An 18,680-nucleotide genomic window follows, 5' to 3' on the forward strand; every position below is an offset into this window, starting at 1 on the left:
ACTTTGAGGAGGGTTTGAGCCTTCCCCTTGGCTTTTCCAAGAAACATTTGGATGGTTCCTTCAACTTGAATTGTAATGAGTGCCATAGGGATTATTCCCTTGATTAACATATGTAGCATTGACTTGTTCATGGGGCTCACTTTGCATATGTCCATGGGGACAATTGAAAGTAGAATGTAAGACACTTGAACAAGTCAAGTAAGATTCATTAGATGCATGATGATGAATATGAGTAGGGGAAGAAGATACTTGATTTGCCGAATTTTGGTTGATCAAACCTTTGAGACAAGGATTTTCATCTATGTCATTGGAGTTGTCAACTTGATATAAGCCGACATTCTTCCTTCCACCTAGGTTTCTTTCATTTTTAGAAGATAAGGACCTATGCATGGAATTTTCACTCATACTTTCATACAATTACCACACATCATTTTCATGTTTATCAAGATAAGAACCACCCATGGATGCATCAACCATACCCTTGTGATTATCCGGTAAACTTTCAAAGAAATATTGGACTAGTTGCCACTTAGGTATGTCATGATGAGGGCACTTTCTAAGCAAATCATTAAACCTTTCCCATGCCTCATGAAACATTTCCCTATCCCCTTGAGAAAATTCTCTAATTGAAGTTCTCATGGCATTGGTCTTAGAAACTGGATAGTACTTTTTCAAGAACTTTTGTTTCATTTCCGCCCAAGAAGTTATCGAAAAAGGCTTAAGATTGTTGAACCAATATTTTGCCTTGTCTTTAAGGGTAAAAGGAAAAATTTTAAGCCTTAACACTTCTTCCGGCATGTCCGTGTATTTCACGGTGGAACACACTTCAAGAAACTCATCCAAATGCTTATAAGGTTCTTTACTAGGAAATCCGTGATAGTTTGGAAGCATTTGAATAGCTTAGGGTTTAATTTCATAGTGATGTGCTCTAAATGGAGGAAATTATATGTAAGTGGGTGCATTGTATTCATTAGGCACATAATGGTCTCTCAATGCAATGGGAAGATTCGGAATTGGTGGTGCTAAATGAACACCTAGATTAGCTTAAACTATGGGAGTTTGTGGAGCAAATATTGGCCTAGGCATTCCCAATGGAACTTGGCTTTGTTGTTATAGGTGAATGAATAGTCTAGGCATGCCTAATGGTACTTGAACATTTTTATGATGCACATTAGGGTGAAGGTTGCCTTATTGGTCTTTATGACCAAGGTCCTCCACATGGTCGTCATTTAAATCCTCCATTGGTGAAATGGAGTGATGAGAACTACCCCTTCCCCTAGGATTACGAACAACCGATTCAAGATGCAAATTAGGAGGGACAAGAGTAGGATTCAATGACATACGACCATGCATACACTAGAAAAACAAATAATAAGCAAGTAACAATCATTTGGCCCCCGCAACAAATCAATCAACAAATATCCACATACAATGATCCCATACTCCTATGCTTAAACAACATGCAAAGAAAAGTAAATTGCCTCTACGCGGGCTCACAATTTATCTAAGAAATGGAAAACAAGCCTCCACGCGAGCCGACGATTTAACTTGAGCTTGAGTTAAAAAGATCTCGCAAAGTGTCCTTAAGCAACTTCAATTCATTTTTAACTTCCAAATTTTGCTATGCTTTGCATTTTTTAGATTTTTAGTCCTTTTTGTGCTTTGCTTAGCTCCTTGCTTTGAAGTCTCCTTTGCTTAACCTCCTTGCTTAATTTCACCTAGCCAAATAAGAATAAACATAACAAGTAACGAAAAAAAAAAATAATAAAGAAAAGACACGATCAAAAGAGTACTAATCCCTAATTGTTTCCTAAACACGGCGTTGCCAATTCAATCCCCGGCAACGGCGCCAAAAACTTGGTGCTTCGTCGCAGGGTGCAACCAAATTTGTGCAAAATAGTGTGGCCAAGTTTTACATTTATAAATGCCACTATTATCACTAACTAAAAATATAGCAAGGGTGAATAGGGATCATCCCAAGGGATTAAGGGTGCACTAGTAGTGGAAACAAGGCTTAGGGTTAGTAGGTCGAGTGATCAGAGGTAGGTTGTTTGGTTGATTAAACTATAATTAAAATTAAACAAGATTAATATAAAATGAGTAATTAAAGGATAGAAAAAATAAGAGAGAGAGGTCTTGGGATTTAGAGATTACCATTAAGCATCACTTTTCTATACACTTAATTCACAATTAATGAGAGGAAGGCATATGTTGCAACAATAGTGAGTGTGTGTGGTTGTTTTAACAAGCATGGATGACCAATTAAGTATATATTGTCTAAACAATACAATGAATAGCACAATACATCAAACTAAGTCATTAATTCTTCTTTAAGCTCACAATCCAAACACATCACAAAATAGAAAAATATACTACTTGCATTCATAAGTATGGAACATCAAACAACAAGTATGGATTGTCCTCCCATTTAATAACTAAGGTAACTACACTATATCTAAGCTAATGACATGAAAATTAAACTAAGAGAAAGGTATAATCCATCAAGTAATGAGTATGAACCATCAAATAAACCATAAGAGCATTCTATTAAGCACTACGTCTTGAAAATCTGTAGATCTATAGCATTAATATACATAGACATGCATCAATAACACAAGAAATAGAGATAAACACATAAACATCTATTCTAACTTACATAGACATATGGATAGAATGAAATGGTCACTTGGAAGAATTAAACCACACAAATTATTGAATAAACAAGATCTATGTATATAAAGATGTTAAAACATGTATTACAACACAAATCCCTTCAAAAATACATGAATTAAGAAAAAGAAAGCACGCTTAGGGCTAACTCTAGCCCCAAAAGAATGTCTAGCCACTCATGAATGGTGTCCTTCAACCCTCAAGGGCTATCTCCATGGTGGAAATGCTCCTCTTCTTGAAGTAGATGGAAAACCTCTCAAGAATGTCTCTAGCCTCCTCTTCTCTTTTCTTCCTCTCTAAGAATTGTCTCTAAAAACTATCTACCAAAAGCATATGTCTAAGCATATGTGTAAAAGTGGCTCATATTCCTTATATAGGTAGCTCAAATGTCACACCCAATGGTCTAGGCTCGTACACAAGGGCTCCTCCAATGATTGCACAATGAGACAACTTTTAATGAGCTGGGAATATATTTTTTTCAGATTTGAGAGGGTTTGATCGATCGAACCTGTGCTATAATCGATCGAACATGGCTGAGATCTATCAAACTTTGGCTGAATCAATCCTCCAATGGCGGCGCCATTTTGAATAAGGATAGATCTGAGATATTTTGGGGAATGAGAAAAAAGTGGTAGGTAGGGTGGTACAACAGAATAAGATGGAATCTTTTCGATCGATCTGAGAATTGTTGGATCGATCGAACTTTATGGGATCTTTGGATAAGAACAAAAGAGCTTGGATCCATCTTGAACTGTCTAGATCGATGAGCTTTCGATCGATTGAAGTGTTTTTGTGATCGATCGAACATGCTAAATTCCATACTTTGCTTCAATCTGCTTCCACTTTGCTCCTTTTTTCCATCCAGCTTAAGTTAGCTTCTTTTAAGCTCTTATTTGGCTGAATTAACTTATTTTGGGGATAAGCACCTAAAAAGGGGCAATAACACGAAATTAGTCTAAAACGAGAAAGTAAGATAAATAAAGGTCCTAGAATAACTAAGCTTAAGGGGTTTAAATGCATACTTTTCAGCACTCATCAGTTTTTATGTCTGAAAATTCTACTTTAAGTGATAACGATTCTGCTGATGATACTAATGATCTTTTTTATGTCACTTTTCTTGAAAGAGGTCTTCATGTTTTTACTTTATCTGACCTTGATATTTCAGATAATGAAGACAATGAAGTTCATGTTGAACAGGTGCGAGGGGCTGAAAACGACAATGAAAGATTGAAGAAGATGGTCAAAGAAACCATTGAAGTCAAATAAGCAATCAATAAGCTAGCAAATGAGCTTATCCAAGCAAATGAGAGAATGAAGATCTAAATAAACAAATTGATGGAGGCAAGAGGAAAGCTTTTGAAAGCAATTCTGTCATCACTAAGCTTGAGAAGAAGATCATCATTCTTAAGGATAAGGTAAGTATTACTAATTCATTAAATGAATATCTTGCTTTGAAAAATGATTATCTTGAAATTGAATTGAAATCTGAACAAGATAAACTGACAGAATTCATTTTGAGTTAAAATAGTTTAAATAAGATAATCAACATGAGTAAGGATGTGAATGAAAAAACTGAGTTAGAATTTGTTAAAGGTTCAATTAGTAGTCAAGGTAAAATAACTTATGTTAAACCTGCTGATTATCATATGCATTATTCATGTTTGTCTGATGCATCACATTCTGATACGTCTTATGTGCCTACATTGTTGCATCGCACTTTTTTGTGGAAAGAATGGACATAAGTATAATTCATGTTGTCACAGGAAAAAGAAAGACTTTTCTAAAATTCATTCTTAAAATTCTCATGCTAAGAAAAATGTGCGTTCTAGGAAGAAAAAGAATATCATGACACCTAAGATTTCTAGAGCTGAAAATTTGCCTAAGAAAGATAGAAAATTTCAAAAAGTGAGAGTGAGAATTGTGTGGATTAAAAAGTCTAATATTATCAATTATGTGCCTGTTGAGTCCATGGAACAAGTTTCTGAAAGGACTTCACCTTCAAACTGAGTCCTATAAAATTCAATGATCATGGCTTATGTTTAAAAGAAAATTTTGTTACCATTATTGGATCACTTGCTAAGGTTTGGTTTAGGCTTGAGTTTCTGATCATAATCTTCATGATATATTTGAGAAAATTCTTCCATTGAATTTATGATCTATCTTTGAATACAAATTTGGACACATGATTTTTGATTAAAAATAGATTTTTGGTTTGTAATCTAAACAATGAAAGTTGATTTGCATTGATTAAGGGATTTTTAGAGTTGAATCTCTTAAGTTCATAACCTTTTGTGCACTAGTTCAAATCTGAAAAATTTTGATTGAAAATCATTGAATTGTTGATTAGGATATATTGATAATAAAAGTTATAAAGGTTATTATCTGGAAAAAAAATAAAAATAAAAATAAAAAATAGGAGTTTGAAAAAAAAATGAATAAATTTAGCTTGAAAAAGAAAAGAAAAGTGTTAAAAATGCTGAATTCTTTGTTTAGGAAAAGGCTACCTATTGAGGTATGTTCGAAAGCTCCCATTAAACTTTGAAATGGAGCTAAATGAGTAAAAAAGGAAAGGTGGAGACAAGTTGAATTGTTGTCTGCTCTTTAGAGTAAAAGCCACCTTAGAAAAATTGCTCAAAGACAATTTTATCTTGATGTTTTTCGATCAATATGGTTTAGACAGTGATTTGTTGATAATTGATGAGATGGATTGCACATATACACTTGAACTTGCTAGATTGATTTCTAAATGTTTCATTAAAATTTGCATGTTAAAATTCGTGTTGTGATTATTTCTTGAGAATTAAAATTGATTGAATATTCTGTGCAGTCGAAATTTTCGTTCATAGATATCTCTAAAAATTTTCTTGAAATTTGGATTATGTATGGAATTAAAAGATTTTGATTGATTGTTTAAAAATTCGTTCTTTATTTAGTTTTATTTTAAAAAAATTGAAAACCTATAAAAATTCAAAAAGATTTTTTATTTTAGTTTTGTAGAATTATTTTTGCTTGCTTTGATAATTGAGTGATTCAAAAAGTCTGATAAAAATTTTTCTGGAAAAATTTCAAGTCTTTAAAATGCATTTTGCCATGTCCCTACCGGTTCCACATCTCCCCTACTGGTTCAAGTGCCTAAAAAGTTTGCCAAAACCTTTCTGGTGCTTGGCTACTGGTACCACAAGTTTAGTACCAGTTCAACGGGTTTAACCGTTCTCGAAGGCAACACTGCCTTTAGGGAACTGGTTCCCAACTTGGCTACCGGTTCCTGGCAGCTTGAATGGGCTACCGGTTCTTGCCATTTTGGTTTTTGTTGGGCAATGTTGCATACAACCTTTGTCTCACTATATATGCACTTTTTCTCTCTATATTTCATATATATATATATATATCTTCACATATATATTTCAAATATACATCATATCATTGCATACTTTCCATTGCAAATTGAATCAACCTATTGAAGGATGAAAATTAAAGATTAAAGATTGAGATTGAAGAAAAATTTGAAGTTTGAAAGAGGAGTTTGGGTTTGAAACTTTTCTAGTGGATTGGTTAAGTTTGAGTGAAGATCTTTGCTTTGTTGAAGATTGAGACTTGGTTAGGTTGAGAATAAATGATATGTGCTTGTTAGATTGTTGATTTTTGGGGGTTTTAAAGAATCAAATTAAGCTTATCCAAGAACAAGTGTTGAAGTGCACTCCAACTGTTCGACAAAATTACCAAGTGAACTTCAGAGCCTCAAACCGAAATTTTCCAAACACAAAATGCCTCCAAAAATTGTCTCGGAAGGCCAAAGGAAAGGGAATTGCTACTCCTCCACCTCCAAAGAAAGCCCGAATGATGATTTCCATCCGGGAACCACAAGAGGGTTCACATGCTTCTAGAGATGAACTAAGTTCACCTATGCGTTCTTCCTCACCTTCTACTGAGATACAACTTGGGTATCCTTCATTGGGAAGGTTAGGTTTGTTCAAGAACACTTCTACAATGAACATGCTTGGAAGGTATACACTAAAGTGTATAAAGATGGTTTGATAAAATCCGAACGGAATGTGAACTTGAAGAAGCTCTAAGAAAGTCAGGGGAAAAAGCTTGTTGACTACATTGAGAAGCACAATTGGCTCTTCTTCACAAAGATAGATCATACATACTGTCCAGACATGGTTTACTATTTTTAGTCAAATATCCGAAAAGTTCATAATTCTAGATATTTTGAAGTATCATTGTTTGGGAGGACTATGTTGCTGATAAAGAGATAATTGGAAAAATTCTTAGTACACCCAAGAGTTTTATGAATACAGGCTATCGTCTTCCACTTGACAAGTCAGGACTGAAGTGGGAAAATATTTATAATGCTTTGTGTGTTCCAGACTCACTGAGATATCCCGAGTATATACCATCTTGTTATCTCACGGATAAGGCAATGTTTCTGAATTTGTTTGCCATCTCCAATCTTGGTTACTTAAAGAAGAAGGATGTTATCTCCTTAGATCGTGTAGAGGTATTATATCTTCTATCTATTGATGCATAGATATATCTTGATGCTTCTATCTATGGATTGATGGTAGCACACTACAAGAACAATACCAAGAAGAAGTCATCTCTATTCCCTATGATCATCATGGGTTTGTATCAGCAGTTTGAGATTCCACTTCCACCCCGAGCTCATTATATTAAGATTATGTCTGAGATGGATGTTAGGGCTTGTAACAAGTCTAAATCCGCCAGGGCTACAGCTAGGAAAGCTAGCAGGGGTTCAACTGCTTCATCATCTCTTCCTAAGATTACTCAGATTTTTCCGTCTAAACAGAATTTCACCACTGTGGATGCTAATCTGCTCTACTCAGTGATTCTTCAGAATCAGAAGGCCATGATGGATGTTGTTCTTGATTTACAGGAAGATGTTAAATTGCTTAAAGAGCAGAGGAGGGGTAATACTTCTTAGGACGTCTACAGACCAGCCCCTCCAGATCCGTCACTTGTTCCTAAGGATGACAAAGATGAGGATGATGAGATAGATGAGGATGCAGAGGATGATGAGGATGGTAGTGGTAGTGACACTGATGATGTTAATGAGGACATTCCGATTACTACTGTTCCATTTGTTGGAGATGTTGATGCTTGACTTCATGTTCATATCATACATGCATCACTTTTGTTCAGTTTTTACATTGCTATGCCTTGATATTTTTGGATATTATCTTTTGACTGCTGACATATAATAAACTGATTACTGTTTTCTTTATTTAGTATTGTTTCTACTCTCAATAACCTTTTTAATTTTCTTTGTTAATTTTGTTCCAAAAAGGGGGAGAACAAGGTTACATTAAAGGGGAGAAAAATCTAAATTTTTTGGATAATTTTTTTAGGGGGACTTTTTAACTTGTTTTATTAAACTTTCACTGGTAGTTTTGCTTGATCCATGTGCAGGAATTCAGGTGAAATTTTGTCCAAGGGTAGAAGAGAACAGAGATAAAAAAATTTTGCATTTCCTTAAATAGTTGTAATTTACTTTTCTGCTTTGGGTAGATTATGAATTATTTTTAGGGTTTTGTCACAAAATTGCTGAATGGGGAGATTGTTAGATATATTTTTGTAATTGGCATATTTAGGTAATAAAACAAGTCTTAGTCGAGTTGTAATTCAATTACCATATCAGAATCAACATCGACTATGGAATTCGAAGGTTGTTCAGAAGAGGAAAGTACTGTTGACCATTGAAAAGAAAAGAACAACATATTAGGACATCGTTTCCCACTTAGGACATAAATACCTATATGGTATATTTTTTGAATTACTAAAATACAGAAAATCCAATTTCAGATTGGATTTTGTCAAGTGGGAACCGATACCTGCATTTGGGAACCGGTTCAAGAAGCTGAGATTCAAGAAGTTCCATTATGTCCTTTGGGAACTGGTACTAAGATTTGGGAACCGGTTCCAGGAGTCCTGATAGCAAAAGGTTTTCAGTTTCCTTATTCTATTTAATTTCTTTTTTATCCAACTTTCCTTTCAAGTCCTATGCACTAATTTTCCTTTATTTTCAGAAGGAATAGGACTTTGCAAACCTCTATATAAACCATGTCATACACATAGGTTTATTCACGGCTTTTGTTCTACAAATTCATTATTCTTAAAAGCCTTACGAAGATTATTTTTGCAAAAAATCAGAGTTGATTTTTCTGTAATCTTTCTAGGACACATACACATAAACACATAGTGAGTTTAGAGTTGTGGTGTTCAAATCCTGATCGTGATCATACAATTGCATTTACATCTATCAGACGAAAACAGATTTATTTCTACATCGAATTCAGACGATTAAAGAACAGAAGTAAAAGCAAACACACTTTGAAATGGCTGGAGCATTCGAGGAGTGTTGTCTAATCTACTTACTACTCTTCTACAAATATCAAGCATAAGCCCGAGGTCAAGTTGTTGGACGGGGAGTCGCAAAGCCAAAGGATTGTCAACAGTTGGTGTTTGGTAGAACGATAGGGTGTGAGCCATAGTCAAAGTTCAGTGTACGTTGTTTCAAGCACAGTGGATTGGTTTACTTTGGACTGCATAGTCTACGAAGTTTTTCCCATACAAACAGTTAACGTATTTTATCAACTGGGGTTTCCTCGCTAAAAATCCTAGTGTCATCTCTAACTTTATACTTTGCTTTATTTTATCTACATGTGATTAATTGTTTAATTACTAAAATAAGTAAAGTTAGAAAAGACACAGATTTATTTTAAAATTATCAAAACTTTCTAAATATTCCGCTGCATACAACTCACAAACCATCGATGATGGAGCGATGGATAGTCGAGATGGAGACTAGGGATGATGTAGTTCTTTACTACTATTCATATGCATAGAGGTGAGTGGAAGAAGATCAAAAAAAGTAATGGGGGCAAAAGTTAAAAGTTATAGGGGTTATATATGTAATTACTAATAATTTTATAGGTAAAAATAGGATTATTTTACAATTGAGTGGGAGGCAAGTGTTAGGAAATGGGTTTTAAAATTTGTGGAAGCATGAATTTAAACCAAGGTTCTTGCTCACGCGTAGAAACCCATTTTAAAAAATTGATTATGTTCATATACACAGGCATATAGAGACATAAGATATTCTTGCTAAGAGATTTGAGTAAATCTCTAACACACTCTTCAAGAATGGTAGATCTTCAATCCTTGCCTTCCTTGATCTCCTTAATCCAAACACCTTTTATGAAATCTCCCCTATGTCCTCTTTAATGGATTTCTCTCGAGCAATGCTTATACAAATTAAGAGATGCACAAATGAAAACCCTAGACCATTTGGTAGTATTGATAGATATAGAAAGGGTTTGTATATGTAAGACTACAAGGCATTTTCTCTTTTAATTTTCTTAAGATATCTCTACAATACAGTCCTTAATAGTGGCTTCTTAAAGTGTAAATAACACTTCCTGCAACAAACTAGGAATGATAGTATCAATCTTACTTAGCATTTGGAGTGCCCCTATAAACCAATTCAAATAATTTGTCTTTGATTTCCTCATTTCATGGGCTTGGTTGGGCTATGGGAGATGCTCACTATTTTTGATGACTTCAATAGACTAACAATTGAATCCATTAACCTCTTTTGACCCAATTCAATTACCCCATTAATTAATTCTAGTACCACTATTTAGAATTAATTGATCTCCATTTAGAATGGTGATTTCTACAAAGTCAATTTACGTAATGACTCATTTACGCTTTAGCTATCGAATATTAATAGTCACCAATTCGACACTGAATTAATTCATTTATTTTGTCTCATTGATTATTTCCCACCTTTGATCATATAAAACATTTATTTGATAAAATAATATACTTAATAAATAAATATATACAAAAACTATTTTATCAAAACCATGAAGGCTACCGAATTTCTCATGATCATAATAGTTACGTCAAAATTAAGGTAATAGCACCAATTCAAATCTTGAGAGTATATTCCCAAACTATTAATTAATAGTTACCCCAAAGTGCCATTCATTAAACTCTTTAGAACTCCCCCCCCCCCCCCCCCCAAAAAAAAAAAAATGAATACAAACGAGTTTATTCTTAATTACTGACCACGAACCATTTATAGTAATACAATTTTTTCAATTTATATTTTCTGGATATGAACACCCCCTATACATATAAATTACTTGCGTAATCAAGTAAACACCTTGATTCAAATGTTAAATCATACACATCATTCACCAATTATATTTATTGTAAAGTCAAAATCTATGTGATGACTTAGCTGCCCTGCCATTAGCAAATCTTGAAACGACAAAAATCAAGTATTTGTTCGAGGTTGAAGAGAAAGGGAACAAAATTGTCTTAAACAATCCATTAAATTTGATATGCTAGGGAATACAAAACTAACAGCAAGTGCCCCCACTAGGCCTTTGTCAAGTCTGTCTTTTGGTGGTCGAATGAAAGAAGTAGTAAGTGCCTATTCTATCATGATCTTCCTAGCTATTCTCGAGTCCTTGGTCGGCATTAAGGCCAATTGATTCCAAGTTGTTTTGATGATGTTTCTCAGTACTCTCGACTGGCTACTTATTTTACGATTGAAGGATTGACCATTGCATTATTTCCCTAATCTGAATGACTAGCACAGAGAGATCGAGTTTACTGAGTAGGATAAACACTTGGGAGCCCATCAATGTGAAGACCATAAGAGAAATTGTGTCTAGGAAGCATAGGATGTATTGAATAGGCTGATTAATTTTTTATTTGTTTATTTAAATCAGATTTAGTTTATTTGTTTAGTCAAATAAATAGTTTATTTATGTATTTTTTTTTAATTTAGTTAATTAATAGTTATATACTTAATTCAATATTGAATACAAAATCTTACTACATTCACCAACTTATATTTAAATTAATATATTTTTGATATATCATCTGCCGTATTCAAAAGAGATTAAAAAATTTGTGTGAATAAAAAATTGGGAACCAACCCTATTCACTCATGTGTTCTTGATTGTGAATGGTTAGTTGAGACCTTTTCATATAGACTCATTCTTGAACTAAATCATATCGAGTTATCTAGAATATCCTAGAGATATACATCAATCCTATTATTACCATAATTCATTTATGTAAACTATGAATTAGTGTGTAAGAAAACAAACACTGTATGGTACGAATTTATTGGACAAGTAAAGCAAGTCCTAACCCTACCTATTTAACTATTGTAATTCCTTATACATAGTGGGAGAGCCCTCGTGATAAAGGATGAGCAAATTCTGCTAGTATTACTCTCTGTTATTATTTTCTTGAGTGTGCTATAGTTGTTTTCTGGTGTGTCTAGAACCAAAACATGCAAAAGTGTGTAGTCTGGCCAAGTTTAAATTTAGAAAATGGCACTATCACTTCCAACAAACAAAATATAGCTAGAGTGAGTAGGGATTATTCCAAGGGATTGGAGGTATATTTGTGATGGAAATTAATGTTGGATTAGTAGGTCGAATGATCAAAGATTGATTGGTGATTGTTTAATTAAACTACAATGCAACTAAAGATTAATGCAAGTGAAAAGAGCAATCTAGAAAGTAGGGAAAAGATATAGGAGAGAGGTCTTGAGGCATAGAGTCACCACTAAGCTTCACTCCATCAAACACTTGCAATTATACATTAATGGGAAAATTTAAATTATAACTTGTGTGTGTGTGACATCAATTGAAACTAAGCATGGATAACAAATAAGTATAAATTGTCTAGCCAATTTTAATGAACAGCACAACTTATCAAATGAGACTAATATCCATTCAATTAAACCACAATTAATGCACACACAAATATTTAGAGATATGCACTATTTGCATTCACAAGTATGGAACATCAAGAAACAAGAATGGATTGTTCACCTACCTAAGAAATTAAAGCAATTACACTACAACTAGGCTAAAGACGTGAAAATAAACTAATTAAACTAGAGATATCATACAACCTATCCAAAAACAAGTGTGAACCATCAAATAAATCACAAAAGTATTCCATTAAACACCATGCCTTGACCATCACTAGATCAACATCATCAACACACATAGACATGCATCAACTTCATTAAATCTAGAGATAAAAACATGAACATCAATTCTAGCATACAAAGACATATGACTAGAGCCAAATGATCAATTGGAAGCATTAATCCATACACATCAAGTAAAAACCATAAGATATATATTTATTCAAGGTCAAAACATTTATTACAACTAAAATCCCTAAAAAAATACAAAAGCTAGATTTGAGAAGTAAGCCTAGCGGCTATCTTTAGCCTCAAGAGAAGGATTTAGCCACTCATTATGGTGGACATGGAACCCTCAAAGGCTAGCTTGGAGGTTGGCATCATTATCTTTAACTTTACTTTCTTCTCCAAAACCCTAATTCTAGAGAGAAAAATTATCTATTCTATATTTGGTAATTCTATCTATTACAATTATGTTCAATAAATCAATTATACACTCCTTTAAATAAGGACCAAGTCAGAATAATAGCCTCTGATTGGGGGAAATTCGTAACTATGCACGGTAGGTAGAAATTGGCGCGCTCGGGAATTAGACAACTCACTACCAGCAACATTTTCGATGGATCGAAGATTTTCGATCGATCAAACACTTAGCTTCGATCAATCGAAGCTGACGTGGCATCAAAAATATCTTTTAGCCTTATCCACTTTGCTGAGCAGGCAACGCCTTGTTTTGATTGATTGAAGACCACTTTGATCGATCGGGACTTCCTTTCGATCGATCGAAGTTCCCCTGGTGCATTTTTCTTAACTTCTTTCCAACTTTGCTCCTTAGCTCCAAAACTGTGCTAAATGGCTCTTGTTAGCCTGTTTGAACATTATTCACCTGAAATAGGCAATAACACAAATAAGTCTCTAAGACGAGAAAGTAAGATAGATGAATGGACTAAAATACCCTAGCTTAGATGCTAAAATACGTCACATTTAAGCATCATCACAGCCCCAAACTTAAATATTGCTAGTCTCTAGCAATGAACTACATGGAAAATAAAAAATAAGCAACTAAATAACTATGAATTAGAAAGCAATAAAATGATTGCGCCACTTTTGTAGGGAACACGATTGCATTTAGCATATGTAATAAGTCTTTTAAACCCCTAGGTTACCCTAGTGGACGAGTGAAGCCTCGTAAGGGTTTTCAGAAATGATACCCATAAACATTGAGCTCTATCTCACAAGAGAGGCACCAATATTCAAAACAAGCATTGGGAGATAACTACCTTAAGTATGCAAATTTTCAACCCTTTCCAAGCAATCTCTCAAAATCTCAACATCAAGCAAGCAATATGGTCCTCCACACATCAAGAAAATGATCATGCAAATCAAAACAACACTAGAATTCTTTTTGAGTGAACTAGCATCCAATATGTTGCTATATAAGCCAACTAAAGAAATGATTACATCCTTACCCTCAAACTAACACACAAATCTAGTCCCGATCATCAAAACAAAGAATGGACATTTTATTAAAGCTTTATTCATCTAGGTGCACTTATTTTTTTCACTCGATTTTTTTTTTTTTTTTTCCTAGAGGATCAAAGATAGAAACATGGTGCAATGTGTTGATCTATTACGGTTTCTAGTGATCCATGAGGTTGAGCGTTAGGTCAATGACTCCCAAACCGGACGGCTTTAGGGTATTAGGTGTTAAAACACCCCTAAGGACTTACAAGCTCAAATCAACTAGGCTACAAATTAAAACAACTTCTATCTAATCATTTCCCACTTCTCACCTTTGGGAGAAGTCCTTACCTTTTTCTATTGCTTTTTTGACTTTTTTCTTTTTTTTTATTTATTTATTTTTATTTTTTTTAACATTCAATTATTAACCTAGAGTTTGAGTCCTCCACCTTTCGGCGCGAGAAATTCAGTGCTTGATGAGGCTAGAATCTCAGCTACTCAATGAAAAGGGATTGTTATCCACTTTTGTCAAAATGAAAGCTTTTAATGCACTACTAACTCAATTGGGATATAACCAAATCAATAATCAACAAAGCATGTACCCCACAAATGAATGCTAGTGTATGCCTATGCTAGTGTAGAATTCTAGAGTGAATCTCAAAACAATCACAAAATCAGGATGATGTGGACCACAAATGCAAGCAAGATATCAATCTTTTGAAAAATTTACTCCTAAATGCATCCACAAAGCATACAAAGAGTATTGGACTCTTAAGTTAAACAATTTTAAATTCTAAGTATCATGGTCCTCAAAAGATCAAAATCATCGCCCAAAAATCTATCTCAAATCATACCATATGCATAAAAATCAAGTGCGACATGTAAGATATGCTAATACACCCCCAAACTTAATCTGTGCATTGTCCTTAATGTACAAAGAAGCAACAGATAATGAAAAGAGTATACCAAATGGGTGAAGCAAAAGGGACCCAGCAATGGAAACGTAGCTTTGGAAGGCGCACCCCCAAACTTTGATTCCTAAAACCTATCTGAAAAGTGGTCACACTGACAATGGTCAAAGTATAAGCATCAATGATATAAATGAGAAGTGATACTAAGAACTGGGCAAAAATCATGGCTTTATAGTAAGATATAACATAGGAAGGCCAAAACTAATATCAAAGATCCAAAAATCCATATATAGAATATAAATGCAAGATCAAATATCTAGAAAATATCCCAAAATATCCAAAAATAAATATCTAGAAACTAGTGCAAATGTCTAAATAGTGCAATAATATCACAATCATAACAATGCAGATATAAAATAGGCAATGAGCAGGAAAGAGAGAGAATGGTGGCATCAGACAGTAGGATCAGGGAATAAGCATGCCGGCAATATGCTGCAGCATAGCAGACATCTTGGTATTGTAGCGAGTGAATGAAGTGGTAAGGTCAGTCCTCAAAGCTCCAAACTCATGTCTCACCTCAGCTACCTCATCTCGTAGCGCATCAGATCTCTGAACTAAGTCATCATGTCTCCCCACCAGATCATCGTGTCTCTTCGCCAGGTCATCATGCCTCCTCGTGACATCCTCGTGTCGTCTAGTCATATCAGCTCTGAAAGATATGAAATCTGTATGCAACTAAGCTACCTTTACTCCGTAGCTAGAATCAGTGCTAGTATGGGCTGTTGACTCAGTAAGAGGAGCATGTGAAGGGCTAGTCTGCTAAGATGCACTAGGTACATCTGGCTGGGAGGTAGAACCAGAAGCAGTAATGCGACGTCTCTGTCTGGGAGGAGATCTATCAGCTATATCATCCTTTGGTGTATCGCTTGCTGTGGCTACCTCTGCTGCTGTGCCTGAAGTCTCTATTTGCTCTATTTTTGCGGTATGAGTTAAAGGTCTTGTTCCACTGGGTCAGATCATAAGCTCTCTTTGCCCTGTTAGCGTTAGGCTTTGTAATCTCCTTAGGGTCAAACTGATACCCCTAGTCTAAGAGTAGCTATGTGATCAAATGACTAAAATGTAAAGGCCAGGTCTCTACTCTGGAGGTAGGTGAAAAATGCAAGTTCTTCCAGAACTTATGAATAAGCTCCCAAATGAGTGCAGGAATGGAGAACCAGTAACCATGATCTATGCAATATAAAGCCTGGAAAATCCCCTCTCTCCTCTGAGTGCCATGACCGGTAGGGAAAGCATTAAGGTGAAACACGTAATTGAAGAACCAGTACCGGGGATTAATCTCGACCCGGTCTGTAAATGTGTGCTCCTCATATGCCACATGTGGTGATAGTGTAGCTTCCATGGTCAGCTCAGTAAGAAATAGTGGATGTGCAGGGTACAGAGGTTCTTGAGTATCATCAGCCAGTGGAGAAGTGTAGGGGCATCGACTGGCAGTAGCTATGGCCGGAAAAGAAATGTCAATCTCCTGCCTATCAATGGTAGTGTGCAATAGAAATCTGTCATCCTCATCCATCCGGAGGTGCTGGTAGAAGAGAGCAACTAACCGGGGGTAGACGACTGTGTCTGCTGGAGTCATAATAACATCAATGCCCCGCTTCACGAGCTCCTCATAGGACCACCTAGTCTAGTCCAGTGTAGCGAATAGCTCTGTATCAAATCTGTACTCGGTCTCCCATGGCTTACTGGCATAAGACTCAGCGGGGACCTCTCTGATAATAGCATGCTCAGCATCTATGGCAGATGAAGAAGATGAAGAGGAAGACTCTGCAACTGGAGATGCAGGTTGTGGCACTTTGGGAACTCTCTTCATGGCAAGAGTCTTTCTTCTACGCTGCATCTGTAAAAAACAATTATAAATTAGTGCACAGGTAGAAAATATGGTAAGCAACTGATAAGGAAACACAAAGCATACCTGAATCAGATAAGAACAAAGGATAGATAGGCTAGATCATGCTTGTGCAAGAAATGAATAAGAAAGCTTCAGAATTAGATTAAAATATGGCTCAGCTAAACAAAACAAATCAGATATGCAATGATGTCATAGAAGGCAGAAAAGTCACATATAAAATAGATAGAGTAGAAATATGATCAACAGGACAAGCATAGGCTGTGATGTGTATAAATGATGCAACGTGCATTCACAAACCTAAAACTCGAGAAGATGCTGCAATGGTATGACAAGTAGACTCTATGATGACATTGTATCAATTCCTAGTAATAATGTCTACAAGTGTAACAATAAAGATCAAAATAGAGCAACAGGATAGCATGGAGCATATAGGCATGGAAAATGTCAACCTAAGACTCAAGAAACAGGCATGTCATGCAATAAAGACTAAGTGAAATGCACGGTTGCAAAAAACACAGTAATCCAAGGCATGTTATGACAGGCAAGTTTAAGAAAGAATCCTAGACTTGGTATGCAACTAGATGACATATATCTGAATGATGCACAAATAAGAATAACTCCAGACAAAGAAATATCCTGTATAGCAATGCAACAAAATCAACATCCTATGATCACTCATGGCTAGTGACCTCCTCTAATACTTAAATGAAACAGATAATGGTTAAATACTGAGAATACAAGAAGCTTACCATCTGTAAGTCAAAATATGGACCGGAAAGAACTTCGATCATCAAGAATGATCACAAGTATATAAGATATCAAGACAATGGCATGTAATAAGAAAAATAGCAATATCAAGTAAACACAGTCCTAACTTGGTTCACATTTCAGTTCAAAATCTCAACTAAGGCCAAAGAATAGAGATAACATCCAAATTATGCATTTGAAATTCCAAGAATCCATATCACACCCCCAAACTGAGTCAAGAATCAATTCCAAAAAGATAGGCTTAAGGGATGTATAAAAAATGTTCAAAAACAGTCAATGTGGTAAAAGTGGGCAAAATGGTGTACATACAAGCAACAAGTTGCAATTATTCCAAAGTGCACACAATTATTCCAAAGAAATCACATTTGATAAGTTTCAAAATCATTAAATACTAGAATATCAAACTGGGCCCTAGGATGGCAAGAATCAAGAATTGGATCACATACAAGTTTAAAGGCACTTAGAACATGCAAATGGATGCAAAAGAATCAAATGGAACAAGTTTCAACTCAGTCAAGGGCATTTTGGTCAACTTTGGAATTTCTCAACACTTTTGGGGAAAAATTGGAATTTTTGAAAACTTTGGGGTCAAGACATTCAATTGCATTGTAGAAAAACTTCATGACAAGAATCATGCAATAAATGAACAATAATAGATGAATCGTGCAACTCAACTTCACATTTTTCAATCAAAGTTCAGAAATTTCTCTTTTTAAATCATTTGAAACCCAACAAGTGTGATCACAAAGCATATCAACAATGAAAGCTCATTTTACCAAAACAATGCACTCAACCCAATCAAGATTTGGCAAAGAACTCCATTTGAAACATTTTACATGCATGAAGACAAGACTTAGCATTTTCAATTTCAAAAGCACAAATTCAAGTCAAGTCATGCTTGCAAGCAATTTAAGGAACTTAGAATACATCCATGCATTTCATATTCAAGACAAGTGAATGAGACAAGATAGAACTATGC

General features: G+C 35.0%; 1 pseudogene; it reads left to right on the plus strand.

The window, feature by feature from the left end:
• Window positions 1-535: 535 nt before the first annotated feature.
• On the plus strand, window positions 536-634 carry LOC132310604 (small nucleolar RNA R71; annotated as a pseudogene).
• Window positions 635-18,680: the final 18,046 nt, after the last annotated feature.

Source organism: Cornus florida, unplaced genomic scaffold (assembly GCF_030987335.1).
Source record: "Cornus florida cultivar Cherokee Brave unplaced genomic scaffold, ASM3098733v1 CherokeeBrave_3.0.0_Hap2_Chr05, whole genome shotgun sequence".
Taxonomy (NCBI): Eukaryota; Viridiplantae; Streptophyta; class Magnoliopsida; order Cornales; family Cornaceae; genus Cornus; species Cornus florida.